Source organism: Tachypleus tridentatus, chromosome 4 (genome assembly GCF_004210375.1).
Source record: "Tachypleus tridentatus isolate NWPU-2018 chromosome 4, ASM421037v1, whole genome shotgun sequence".
NCBI lineage: Eukaryota > Metazoa > Arthropoda > Merostomata > Xiphosura > Limulidae > Tachypleus > Tachypleus tridentatus.
Window position 1 is genome coordinate 30,322,638 of NC_134828.1, and position 14,467 is coordinate 30,337,104.

At 36.7% G+C, this 14,467-nt stretch overlaps 1 protein-coding gene across 10 annotated transcripts in view; it reads right to left on the reverse strand.

Annotated features, from left to right (window-relative positions):
* Positions 1–3,304, reverse strand: part of LOC143248781 (catenin delta-2-like) — a 120,573-nt gene extending 117,269 nt beyond the window's left edge. For 5 of the 10 annotated variants that reach the window (XM_076497497.1, XM_076497498.1, XM_076497496.1 and 2 more), the window contains exon 1: positions 2,292–3,295. The gene's annotated coding sequence lies outside the window, so the exon portion shown is untranslated. Of the gene's footprint in view, positions 1–2,291 lie in introns of all 10 variants that reach the window. The other 5 variants (XM_076497492.1, XM_076497495.1, XM_076497486.1 and 2 more) reach the window with 3 other exon arrangements.
* Between the last annotated feature and the right edge of the window lie 11,163 nt (positions 3,305–14,467).

The window sequence follows — 14,467 nt, forward strand, 5'->3', positions numbered from 1 at the left end:
TGGACGGTGAATTCCACTATTCGTTAGTAAAAGAGTAGCCCAATAGTTTGCGGTGGATGGTGATGACTAGCTGCCTTTCCTCTAGTCTTACACTGCTAAATTAGGGACGGCTAGCGCAGATAGCCCTCGAGTAGCTTTGCGCGAAATTCAAAACAAACAAAACTGTCTCTCTTAGTAGATAATACTAGCTTCTTTAATGTTTAAGACCTGATATACAGTTATGGTAGAAGCTAAGTTAAGTTATTAACAGGACAGACGTTTACTTTCTTTGTTGTGTGTTTTTATATGCTTTCAATATACTTGCGCTTTGGATATTTTCCTGAAATACGGATATAATTTTTAATCCCAAAATTACATAAATGGGAGTCACTTATAGACCTCATCGATTTAAAACACACACTTTTCCAAGTTTCTTATGCATAAAACAACCATATGAATCCATGACTTTGTTGGCTACAAAATTCCTAACGCACGAGTTATCAATGGAAAGTAATCAATATTGTGATTAATTGATTAATTCCACTGATCGTTGCTGGGAGATTCGTACGAAATTTACGAGGGAAATGAATGATTTCACACAAAGTCTGAATGTTGGAACAGGGTAAAACATGTTAAATCAATAACGGACAGTACAAAGACAAGTCGGTAATTTGACGGTTAAACAACACTGAATGTTGGAATAGGGTAAAACATGTTAAATCAATAACGGACAGTATAAAACCACGTCGGTAATTTGACGGTGGGTGTATTCAAGTACGTATTGGCGCGTGAGGTTTTCTAATGTACCGTATGAATACGTGTTATACACAATTAAAAAATCAAATACTCTGAGTTATTAGATAAGTTAATAGCTATTCACACATTCATAACAATATTTGTTATGTGTTTGTAATTCAAAAGCATGAATATTTTGTGTTTATAACAGTTAAACAACATATAACGACTTTTTTCTTCTTATAGAATTCAAGTAAACACCATTTTCACTTTATCAACTTGAACTGCCATTACTTACTGCTTTAGAAATACGTATAAACACGTTATGTTTCACTGGATTATAGCTGTCAACATGATTCACTCCCTAGGCTAGTGGTTCTCCATAAACACGTTATGTTTTACTGGACTATAGCTGTCAACATGATTCACTCCCTAGGCTAGTGGTTCTCCATAAACACGTTATGTTTTACTGGACTATAGCTGTTAACATGATTCACTCCCTAGGCTAGTGGTTCTCCATAAAACGACAACTGGACTGTAGCTGTCAACATGATTTCCCTACGCTGGACATAAAACGACATGTTTTAGACTAGCTGTCAACATGATTCACTCCCTAGGCTAGTGGTTCTCCATAAACACGTTATGTTTTACTGGACTATAGCTGTTAACATGATTCACTCCCTACGCTAGTGGTACTCCATAAAAACGACATGTTTTACTGGACTGTAGCTGTCAACATGATTCACTCCCTACGCTAGTGGTACTCCATAAAAACGACATGTTTTACTGGACTGTAGCTGTCAACATGATTCACTCCCTTCGCTAGTGGTACTTCATAAACACGACACGTTTTACTGGACTGTAGCTGTCAACATGATTCACTCCCTACGCTAGTGGTACTCCATAAAAAAGACATGTTTTACTGGACTGTAGCTGTCAACATGATTCACTCCCTACGCTTGTGGTACTTCATAAACACGACACGTTTTACTGGACTGTAGCTGTCAACATGATTCACTCCCTAAGCTAGTGGTACTTCATAAACACGACACGTTTTACTGGACTGTAGCTGTCAACATGATTCAATCCCTAGGCTAGTGGTTCTCCATAAAAACATGTTTTACTGGACTGTAGCTGTCAACATGATTCACTCCCTAGGCTAGTGGTTCTCCATGAAAACGACACGTTTTACTGGACTGTAGCTGTCAACATGATTCACTCCCTTCGCTAGTGGTACTTCATAAACACGACATGTTTTACTGGACTGTAGCTGTCAACATGATTCACTCCCTACGCTAGTACTAGTGATACCTCATAGACACCCCATATTTTACTGAAGTATAATTGTAAACACGATTCACTCCCTATCCTAATGGTACTCCATAAAGCATTGGTCTAAACCAATCACATTTATATTAAAACACCAACATGTTTATATATCTTACGTATGTGTATTGTAAATTTGTTACTCCTTATTACATATGTACTTAGTATGCGTCACTCTCAAATTAGGCATATAAATGGACTTAAGAAACACTTAGAAGAAAACGTGTAATAAATAACAAGACAATACTCACCAGCCATGATAAAGTTTTCGTAATGCTTTCCAAATATTAAGTTCGATTGTTGCGGTTTGATATCACTATTAAAAAATAAAAAAAATAAAAAATTGGGACGTTACAGTCAACCAGAAATGATCATCGACTGACTACTGAGATTAATTAAAAAAAGAAATACCGATGTTCAAAATTAATCAGCGACTCCAAACACACAGGTTAATGTAGCCAACAGGTAGATTCTGCAGAGGCAAGACGAGTCTGAGGTGAGTGACCGGCCATTCAAAGAGATCGTGCTGAGGAAGGTGACAACATGACTTGGAAACCAAACCACACGTACATTGAGCATACCGGTTCAGCCGGTTTTTTTTACTATATCAGCAAACTGCTCGTTTTTGTCTCTTCTTAATAAACCCACCTCTTCTCTAAGTAGTGTGTTTCTTGCTTGTCTGTTAAACAGGCGAACTCCTTATGTCGCTGTTTAAGCAAGTGAGATTTTCACAGTTAATTGTTAGTAGTTCCCAAAGAGTGCTCCACTGATAAAACTGAGCCGAAACAAGGTTATTATAAACTTAAGAGTATTTATGAGAGCTTCTAAAACAACGACCCAAAACAAACTGGTTTCCTTGTAGCCTTTTGTCTCAGAAACCCCTTGTTATCGGACGTTAATATATTTCCATTCACAAACTTATTTAATAATCTCGAAGACTCGGAAGTTGAAAGCAAAAAGCAGTGCAAACAAGTCAACGATAACTTGTCCAGCGGTTAGCAGCACACGTTTCGCGTTAACGAAGGGAAGACACCTTAGAGGCTTAACAGTTAACAAGTTACACAGTAATTCACAAGAAGCAAACACAACTCTGCAATCTTGTGTTTTATTTTAACAATTCGAGAGGGCGGCATCAGTCTTCAACAAGTGAATTTCAGAAGGCAACACGCTCTCTTATCAGTACACCATGGGTACATGCATCAAACAGCAACTAAAGAGCTCTTTTACTCAACGTCTCCTCGCGTTTACTGGCGCCCGAACTATTGGTTTCTTGTACGCATGCCTACTATAACAAGCCTAGAGGCTCTGGAATCCTAGACAATGAGAGCGACTATCATAAACTTAATGAACAAGTATATAGATATATAAACAATTCGAGTTAATATTGTCGTTTAAACAACAGAGAATAACTTCATAAATATGCTCATATTTTTCTTTTTTTCAAATAAATTCCTAAATGAGTGTCAAGGTTTTGTTTATGGGCCGAGATTCCTGACACTAGGTGTCTCTGACTTGTTGGCGATAAATGTCACGAATAAACGGATAACACACAATCCACTTGCTTTCAAACAATACATTCGAATTAGTTCAAACGTTTGTACAAAACTTCTTTACATTAAAGTTTGTCACAGTAATATTTAAAATTTTAAAGTGCTTTATTTTGGTTCGATATGGCTAGGTGGTTATAGCACTCGACTCGCAATCTCAGGGTCGCGGGTTCGAATCCCCGTCACACCAAACGCCACTTCAGCCCTGGGGGCGTTATAATGTTACGGTCAATCCCACTATTCGTTGGTAAAAGAGTAGCCCAATAGTTGGCGGTGGATGGTGATAAGTAGCAACTTTCCTTCCACTGCAAAATTAAGTACGGCTAGCGCAAATAGCCCTCGAGCAGCTCTGTGCGAAATTCAAAACAAATAAATAAATAATCACTTACAAAGCAAGACCGCGAGTGGCACAGCGGTATGTCTGCGGATTTTCAATGCTGGAAACCGGGTTTCGATACTCGTGGGGGGAGAGCATAGAGAACCCACTGTGTAGCTTTGTGCTTAACTTCAAAAGAAACCCAAAATAAACGTTTATTCCTTAACTTGTGGAACATGAAGTAATTAAATGGAAATAAAACCTGATAACAAGAAGTTGCTTATGTAAAAAATAACAGGTTGCTTATTTTATCGCAAAATTACGTAAGAATTAAACCCCGGATTTTGACGTTGTAAATCCACAAAGTCACAGCTGACCCTCTGGGAGGGAAAGAGAGATGTCTCTATTTTGTAGGGGTCGGCATGGCCAGGTGGGTTAAGGCGTTCGACTCGTAATCTGAGGGTCGCGGGTTTAAATCCCTATCACACCAAACATGCTTCCCCTTTCAGCTGTGGGGGCGTTATAATGTGACGATCAATCCCAATTTTCGTTGGCGAAATACTAGCCCAAGAGTTGACAGTGGGTGATGTTGGCTAGCTGCCTTTTCTCCACACTATAACTTCTAAATTAGTAATAGCTTGCGTAAAGAGCCCTCAAGTAACTTTGCGCGAAAGTTAAAAAAATGAACAAGTCATTCAACGCTGCCATACTGGATGGAAGAAGAGGTCTTTTACATTTGACCTTCCTGGGTATCAAAATTCCCAACATACCCAAATACCCAATAAGAAAAAACGAAGCACCGCCATATTGGACCTGAAGCACCCTCTTTTGTTAATAAACAGCATCAAGAAAAGATTCAATAACGTCCATGGTGTTAAAATTGAATCTAAATTTCTACTGCTGTTCAGTCTCTCGATATAACTATATCTTTAAGCAATCGGTAAGATGATTTTTCAGAGTTAAATAACACGACATTAGAAGACATACGCCATTTCCACCTAAGACGAACTTAAGCACTTTACGTCCAATATGACAGAGTATACTGCGTATTATGTAATTTTTGACGCAATTGCAAGATCCTTCAACATAAATACACAAACAAAAAACTTTGTTTCTCTTTCAGAATAAATTACTCTAATCTCCTGAGTAGCCCTAATAGTATTTGAACTTGAATAGGGATCCAACTAATTCCTATACTCAGATTTGTCCTAGTTCGTTACATCAGCCTTCAGTGACACAGCAGTTTGTCTGCAGACTTACAACACAAGAAACCGGATTTCGATACCCGTGGTAAACAGAGCACAAATATCAACTTGTGTAGCTTTGAGCTTAATTATAAACAGAAAAAAAACCAGTCGTTACATCAGATTCTTCGTCTTCTGTTATAAGTTAATTCCTACATATATAAAAAGCCAGACATTAAAAGGATCACTCAGTTCAAATAACATTTTTGTATTTCTCAAAAACATTTTTTTTTAATTTCAAAATCAAAGATGTGTTATTTTCTTTTATTAGAGTTTCACGTATTCAAACTAGTTATACATTTCCTTGAAACATACTATTATTCGGGCTCTTAATGTACTTACATACGAACCTACGATTACTATTAATTCACCATTGATTATCCTTTACGATTAGTGAAGGAGTGGAAAAACGAAATCTCAGAATATTTCATTTTCTATAAACATTTGTTGTTTTCCTAAACTATTTGTCACATATTGCTTGTTGGTTCATGTGTTTTTTTCTTGGCTATAGGGTTATATTATTCAGAGAAAAAAAACGTTGTAATTAATAACGTTAATTACTGCTATAACCTTTTATTTGTTTTATTTTACAAAGAAAACGTGTGATTTCATTTTTGTGTTAGGACTCCATTGATTAGGAACGGTTTAGATATAAATACTTTGGTCGTTTGAGGCTTAAAATTGTTAATTTTGATCAGAAATAGGTTACACGAACATAGTACAATGTTTAAAATGTACATGTTAGGGTATTTTTGTCCAAAAATGTACGAAAAATATATTTCATACATGAATAACATACTAAGGTTGATTAATGGCAGTATTCTTTTACTTTATCACAGAGTCGGTAGACTATATATATACGTAAGGATAGTCAATGTACTCAGCAGGTACAATAAAGAAACACACACGCTAAAAGACAACACTAATAGAGAGTTGTATCTTAAAAGATGATTGCCACTCACTTTCATTTGTTTCTGTAACCAACAATTTTAAAATCTAGGCAAGAGACCATCACTACGATACTAAACCAGAAAGTGACCAACCCACCAAACTGTTCATCTTTGTTCTTGGTTTTCAGTCAAAATAACACGGACAACAAAAAAGCCAATTTTTTTAAATAAAATAATTTTTAATCATCTTTTGATGTGTCGATAAAGTATCAAAATTTGTAACGAATCCTATTTGTTGGAAATATACAAAATACTGGTGGTTTACTTGTTGGAAATATACAAAATACTGGTGGTTTACTTGTTTGAAACAAAAATTATTCCGAATTTCGCTTTTTCTTTAAAGAAACGTCAAACGCATTTTGTTTTACAAAAATTATGGAAGATTAGAAGACGATATTTTTCTACTTTGACATTGTAGAGTCGTTTGTGACACTTTGAAAAGAATATGTTTAAATAAAACAAGCATTCGCGAAAAAATAAATAATCCATTTTCAGAAAAAGAACCATTACATTCGTAGATCAAATAGGAATATCCGAATATTCTCGAACAAAACAATCTACAAAATTATCCATTCACTTTCTCGGAGAAAAAAAAGCAAACTACAGTTATTTAAATAAAGATTTCGTAAATCAAACAGATGGTTAAGCAAACATTTCGTGAATTTATTTAAGACTTTGTTTCATACATTTATTATTAGTACATCATATATAAGTAAGCCCGTAGAACAAGGCGTGATTACCGTTCTAGTTTAAGTAAAGTTCAAATAAAGTTACTTTAACGGGTTTATGCCACGAATTGTGAGTAAATATAAAGATGTAGTGGATAGAAATTAGAACAAGACTGCCGTTCAGTGATCAGCTGACAGTTGAAATAAGACTCAAACTAGCAGAAGGAAATAAGAGATCCTTTAATGGCACAGGTGTGTACGTTCTGATATTGTTTCAGACCAGGAACTAGAAAGTGACGCTTTAGAGGAAGGCGGAAGTTTAGGAAGGGTAACCAAGGAACCAAGACAACGCTTAATATTAGGCTAACTGAGAATAATAGTAGCTTGGTGGAGAGGAATAATAACAAAGAAGTGTTTGTCATCCCGTGACAATAACTGTGAAGTGCAGGCTACGCTTCTGATCAGTGACTCCAACATACTTGTGTATAGGAGACATAGTGATACTAGAAACAAACGACCTTGTAATTGAAAATGCTGATGTTTTTTTTAATGGATCTCAGGGGTCTTTCAGCCTGAAGTAAGAAACCAGCCACTCTTCCTGATTACACCTGTGTACATGTAAACATATAAGACTGAGGAAGCGTAGCATGGTCAAATACAAATTTTTTAAACAGAATATATTCAGCGCAGATAGCCCTCGAGTAGCTTTGCGCGAAATGCAAAACAAACAAAGAAACAAATAGAATATATTTACTGTATGTAAATGCACAATTACTAGTAGATAGGCCCGGCATGGCCAGGAGGTTAGGCCGTTCGACTCGTATACTGAGGGTCAGGGGTTCGAATCCTCGTCACACCAAACATGCTCGCCCTTTCAGCTATGGGAGCGTTACATTGTGACGATCAATCCCACTATTCGTTGGTGAAATTAAGGACGGCTAGCGCACATAGCCTTTGTGTAGCTTTGCGCGAAATTCAAAAACAAACAAAATGATAGATATTTATATGCAAATTAAATGGGCAATGCGAATAATATGGAATTTGGTTCAGTGATGCAAGATACAGTTCAACTGAGTACATTTTGATTTTTAAGAAAGGTGCGAGTTCGAACTTGAGAGACCGAAATACATTAAAACAAAGACAAAAGATGCGTGAAAAGTATGCACTTTCTAGATTAACGGTTCTCTACTTCTGTCCGCTGGTGAGTCAGAGGTAACCGACTAAAATCTAGGAATCAATAGTCCTTAATGGACAAGGCTACGTACAGCTTAATGTGTGGCTTCGCGTCAAATAAACAACTTTACTTTCCTACGAGTTGGATCTATAATTTCACCTGGCCAACCATTGCAAAGAAGGGAGGAAAAATCTAACCCCAGATAAATCTAAAATCTAGTAACATGGATAGCAATATAATTAGTTTCTGAACGTTTAAATATTAAAATAGAGATAAGATAATTATGCAAAAAGTGGTAATCCCATTATGCCTATATTACACAATTTGCGACTGTTATATTATTTCTAGCCATTTAAATTCAGGGTTCAGTAAGATATCAATTCTCCATTTGCTTTAAATATGTTCATGTATCTAGAACTAAATATTAGAATGAGATGCAGTAGGAAGATCAGTTCAGGGTAAAGGAACATGAATGTTTAGCTAAGTGCATATTTCGGTATGGGTTCCATAAGGGGCAGTTGCTGTAAATTTCAAATGTAAAAACTGTAGAATACTTTTATACAACATTTAGCTCAAAATATACAGAAATTATACGCAAATTTAAAGAGTTAGTAACGCTTTGATACGCGTGTCTTTGGAAAGAATCCACCTCTCCATACACACAAATTGGCGCAATAGTAAGTTTCGTGGCTTATAAACCTAAAATTCAGGGTTTTATACCCACAGGAAGTACTCGCTCCCTCACCTGAGGCTCATTGGTAAGTTTGAGAGCTTATAACAATGATCCCTGTCGCGCCAAACATGCTCGCCCTTTCAGCCGTGGGGGCGTTATAATGTTACGGTCAATCCCTCTATTCGTTGGTAAAAGTTTAGCCCAAGAGTTGGCGGTGGGTGGTGATGACTAGCTGCCTTCCCTCTAGTCTTACACTGCTAAATTAGGGACGGCTAGCACAGATAGCCCTCGAGTAGCTGTGTGCGAAATTCAAAAACAAACAAACAAATTATAACAATGAAATTAGTGATTCTACACACCCTAGTGGGGGGGGGGAGACACAGACCAGTGTGTGACTTAGTAGTTAAACAAATCAGGAAATATTCTCGGTTTAAAAAAAGTTGATTGGTTGATTTGGCGTTTTATGGCGCAAAGCAACTTGGATATCTGCGCAATAAAAAAAGAAGAAACTCAATAACAGACTACATTAACTACCCTCTGTGGTGATAGAAAATTATATTAATTTTTTCCGAACACCATCAGTAGTTTTAAATTCGTTCGATAAGCAAGCTTAAAATTGATGTTTCAAATTCCCTAACTCGATAATAGCGTTGTCCGTTTTGGAATGTTAACTTATAGATGAAATCTGAATATTATTTGATCTACGGTGGTCTAAAATAACATATTGTTCTTTGTTAAGTACTTACTCGAAATACTATTTAAAACTCACGATTTTGTAGTATTAACCTATTACAAGTGAAGAGTTTGGCTTGGTTGTTTTGAATTTCGCGCAAAGCTACACGAGAGCTTTCTGCACAAGCCGTCCCTAATTTAACAGCGTTAGACTAAAGGGAAGGCAGCTAGTCATCACCACCCACCGCCAACTCTTGGGCTACTCTTTTACCAACGAATAGTGGGATTGAGCGTCACGTTATAATGCCCCCACGGCTAAAAGAGCGAGCATGTTTGGAGTGGCAGGTATTCGAACCCGCGCCCATCGGATTAGGAGTCGAGTGCCGTAGCCACTTGGTCATCCCGAGCCTCAAAGTGAATAGAAAATAATAAGTGGTTTATGTATAAAAAATATAATGTAGATTCCATCCAAACTTTAGATATTAGTTATGACGCTTAGTGTGTCTCTATTTCTAGTGAATTTTATATTTAAACCTGGACTAAATGAGGGGCAAAAATGTCTGTAGTTCCTTTATATTGTCACAACTGAGACATCAGTTTTCATGCTATTCTTTATTTCAAACGTCACCAGTGCACTGTCTTATACAGCCTAAATAACACAAATATCAAATGTATGGTTTAAAATCAATAACAGCTTGATTTAACACAACCAGTTGCCTTGCAAGTGTCTCTAAAAGCTAAAGACAGGTCACTTCAACGCGAAAATATCGAACCAAATGGAAATTGTCCTGATTGGTAAAACTCGTTCGCGTGAAAAAGAATATGTCGTATAAATTTGTAGGTAGTTTCACATAGTGAAGGGCAAACATGAGAATGTCTTTGCTTATGTGAAATCGATTCAGTTAGATATTTTTCCAAGCACGAGAACCATACGCATGCGCAGTACTTCGAGTATTCACACGTATGTTTGTCGCTAACCATTCGGAGTTCCCATTATTGCATTCTCATAAATCCTTCTATATCTAATATGACGCCCCCCAGTGGTTCAAGCGGTATGTCTGCGGACTTACAACGCTAAAAACCGGGTTTCGATACTCGTGGTGGGCAGAGCACAGATAGCCCATTGTGTCGCTTTGTGCTTAATTCCAACCAACAAACAATCTATTATGATTTTTGTTTGTTTTTATTTATAGGGCAAAGCCACATTGGGCTATCTGCTGTGTCCACTATAAAAAAATGGAGATCCGGGTTCTAGCGTTGTATGTCCATAAACTTATCGGTTTCTCACGGGGGTGGGGTGGGGGTAACATCTAATATGAAAACACTTTTTAAAAACACAAGATCAAATTTCGTCAACACCACCAATTAATTTATTTGTTTTTATCTGATGATGTATAGTTCTAGAATATGTTTAACAAACGGTAAATGAATTTTTTTTTTGGGGGGGTGTAGGAGCGAGGAATATTAGTTCTACTATTATCAATATTCTGCAACGAGCGAATAATAGCATTTTTATATTTACGCACTCGAAATGCTTGGTGAATATAAAGGTATTTTTTCATAACGTTACACAAACGTTTCTCTTCTGACAGTTTTTTTCCCCTTGGTCTTTCAAAACGCAATTATTTAAAGTGAAAGATAACACTACACAACAAAGATTTTGTTTCTTAAACACTGTTGGGTGTTTATTATAGATTTTTGGCTGCTGATCACAAAAATCACAACCAAATTTGCCCATCACGTACCGTTTCATCGAAATGTTCAGTTTTACCAGGACATTGCTACGATGGAAAAACGATATCAGGGCAACTGGAATCCGTCAATGCTTACTGACTACTGTTGGACACTGCAACGTGATGCACCGGACATTGAATATAAACGAAAATCAGGAGCAAAACATTTTTAATTTTGTTGAACTTAATAGCGTATTAGAAACATAAACGCAATTAAATACGTTATTGCCAGTAAACAGTTAACCGTCTATTTCTCAGAGTTCCAATGTGATGAAGCAAAACCAAAACTATATTTGTGCATACCCACCAGGTACCTGACACAATCGGCAAAACTTTTCAGGAAGCAAAACTTTTCACAAAAATTGTTGTGCAGTGTAATTGCTCCAGACGTTTCACGCACGTTAAATACTAAGGTAAACACTTACATCATTCATTAATTGACTTTTATAAGATTTTCTTACTTTTCCCACAATAATAAGCTTCCATTTGCTAAAAAACAAATTGAGACTGTTAATTTTGTTCAAATTTTCAGAATAATTATCTTTATGTTCTGCAGTTTGTTTGTTTATGAATTTCGCTCAAAGCTACTTGAGGGCTATCTGCGCCAACTCTTGGGCTACTCTTTTACCAACGAATAGTGGGATTGACCGTCACATTATACACCCCACGGCTGAAAGGGCGATCATGTTTGCTAAAGTTTAAGATAAACTGGTTTCGCTTACATGCCATTACAACAAACATGCAACATCGATGAAGATCAAAACTAACTGTATCCTTAGTATTTTCACTTAATTTTCGTGACTCACGTTGGGGTAAAAAACATCACGCAAAATATCCCAAGAAAGCAGAGGACGAGAATCATAGTAAACATTAATGTGTGAGGCAAAGCTGAAGAAATTACTTGGAATCATTTACAGCAAATTAATATCTTTGTTTATTCACATTTAAGCCACAGATTCAATTGAAAATGGACACACCATGAAAGGAGGTCAAGACAATGCAGTACATTGCAAATAGTTCAATTTTCAAAATGAAATTCATCTGTGAGGTCTTCAAGGATAAGAGTTAACTAAACTAATTCCGATTTAAAATTTGAAATTTTTTATATTAAAATTTAATACTTTTATTCCAGCTACATCGAGACAGACAAGACAACCATCTTGTCAACCTTTTCGAGCTCATGCATAGCGGGCACGCTTCAAACTCGATGATTTTGGCCATTAATGTGAAAGACTGTGGGATTTTCACGGATGGCCATGTTTTCTAAACGGTCACTGTATCCCTGGAATATTCTGCTATTTTACTTACATGGCTCGTCGGTTTCTTTTGTTGTTTTCAATGCGTGGTTACGGCACCGAATACTAGTGCAAACCTTGAACTCTTTGCAATTGTAGATACACTTAAAGTAAAGTCATTGCTACTCATTTTGTTCCCGTTCTTACCAATACATTGTTTGTTTCCAGTTGAGCACAAATATACACAATAAGCTATCTGTGCCGTGTCCATTATTATTATATAGGAACTTGGTCTTCAGCATAGTAAGCATTCGGTCTTACCACTGAGATACAAGTGTTCGAGAATGTGTTTTCCGGAAGTCACAACATACACATGAGGTTATGTACATCAACTAGTTGCAAAGACAAAACGTTGGTTTAAATAAAAATATATTATTTTATATTTATCTCCAGTGTAAAGGTTGTTTTTATTCTTAACTTTTATCAAAACGTATAAATCCCTCCAGTATGCACTACAAATATTTGAAGTCACAACGTGTTATTCAAAGGCCTAGTATGGCCAGGTGGATTAAGGCGTTCGATTCGTAATCTGAGGGTCACGGGTTCGAATCCCCGTCGCACCAAACATGCTCGCCCTTTCAGTCAGTGGGGCGTTATATATGTGGCGGTCAATCAATTCGTTGGTAAAAAAGTCGCCCAAGAGTTGGCGGTGGGTAGTGATGACTAGCTGCCTTCCCTTTAGTCTTATACTGCTAAATTAGGGACGGCTAGCGCAGATAGCCCTCGCGAAATTAAAAAAAATATATTATTCAAGATAATTTCGTATATCTCCATACAAATACACGTTTTTTTTTCTTTTCAAGATACACGTGGTATGATACATAATAAATTCAAACGTACATAAAGTATACAAAATATCATGCGTATACAAACCTCTATTTTATATATCTCATAGTACATACATATATAATCTAATCAAAAACACTTCAGATCTGAGAAAAAACAAAATCGTGCGGCAAGAAAAGGATTCAGTGTACGTCCGGTAGCGACACCTATACAATTTATAATAATTTTACAGAAAATATTCATTCATTAGTTAACTGTGTCGCGTATTTCATTTCATCCACCAGTATTTCTGATCATACATCACGACTTTTTGTTAATACACACCAATAGAAAGTCTTTGTTTGTTTGTGTGTGTGTTTTTTTAATTTCATGCAAAGCTACGTGAGGGCTATTTTCGCCAGCCTTCACTAATTAAGCAGTGTAAGACTAGAGGGAAGGCACCCCACCACCAACTTTTGGGCTGCTCTTTTACGAACGAATAGTGGGATTGACTGTAACATTATAACGTCCTCATGGCGAAATTCAAAACAAACAAAAAAAGCATATCTGAAGCAGTAGGGATGTGAAACTGATATTCACGCTATTCCTCATTTAGACATGTCGGCTAAGTCGTCTGACATAGCACATATGTAGTTTTGTGCGGCCGCGAACTGTTGAAATGACAATGTAAAACACTTGTCTTCGTGCCCCCCGCTAGTACAGTGGTATATCCATGGATTTATAACGCTAAAATTAGCGGTTCGATTCCCCTCGGTGGGCTCAACAGATAGCCCGCTGTGGCTTTGCTATAAAACATACACACACACACACACACTAGTTCTCGTAAACTGAAGGGATTATGGAAAGAAGTGGCGTTCTTTGGACGGAGACTTTTGGAATACAAACATGTGGCGACACAGAGACTGTGACGACGGGCGATACTCCAATATCGTTTTAAAATAATGTATTAACTGACTGTATGAATAGTGTGTCATAAGTTTTATAATTATTTTTAGTAAACTTTCACAAACAAGAGATTTGTTAAACGTAACTTAGAGTCCTGCGCAATTGTTAAAGAACGCATGAATGAAAATAGCGAAATCAGTGGACTATTTCTGTGGTCCTGATTAACATGCCCACTTGGTTATGAATCTGATACAGTAAATTTTAAGTGAAAAATAAAACAAAATATTTGAAAATGTAATTCTGTATATTTCCAAATGGTGTTGGCCCCTCAATGCTCAGCAGCAAGTCTGAAAATTTATAAAGTTAAAAACCGAGGTTTTGACCACCATGATTGGCACGACATAGATAGCCTATCGTGTAGCTTTGCGATTAACAACAAATGAGCATAAAGCTTAATATAAGTTCGGTGAGAATTATGATAAAT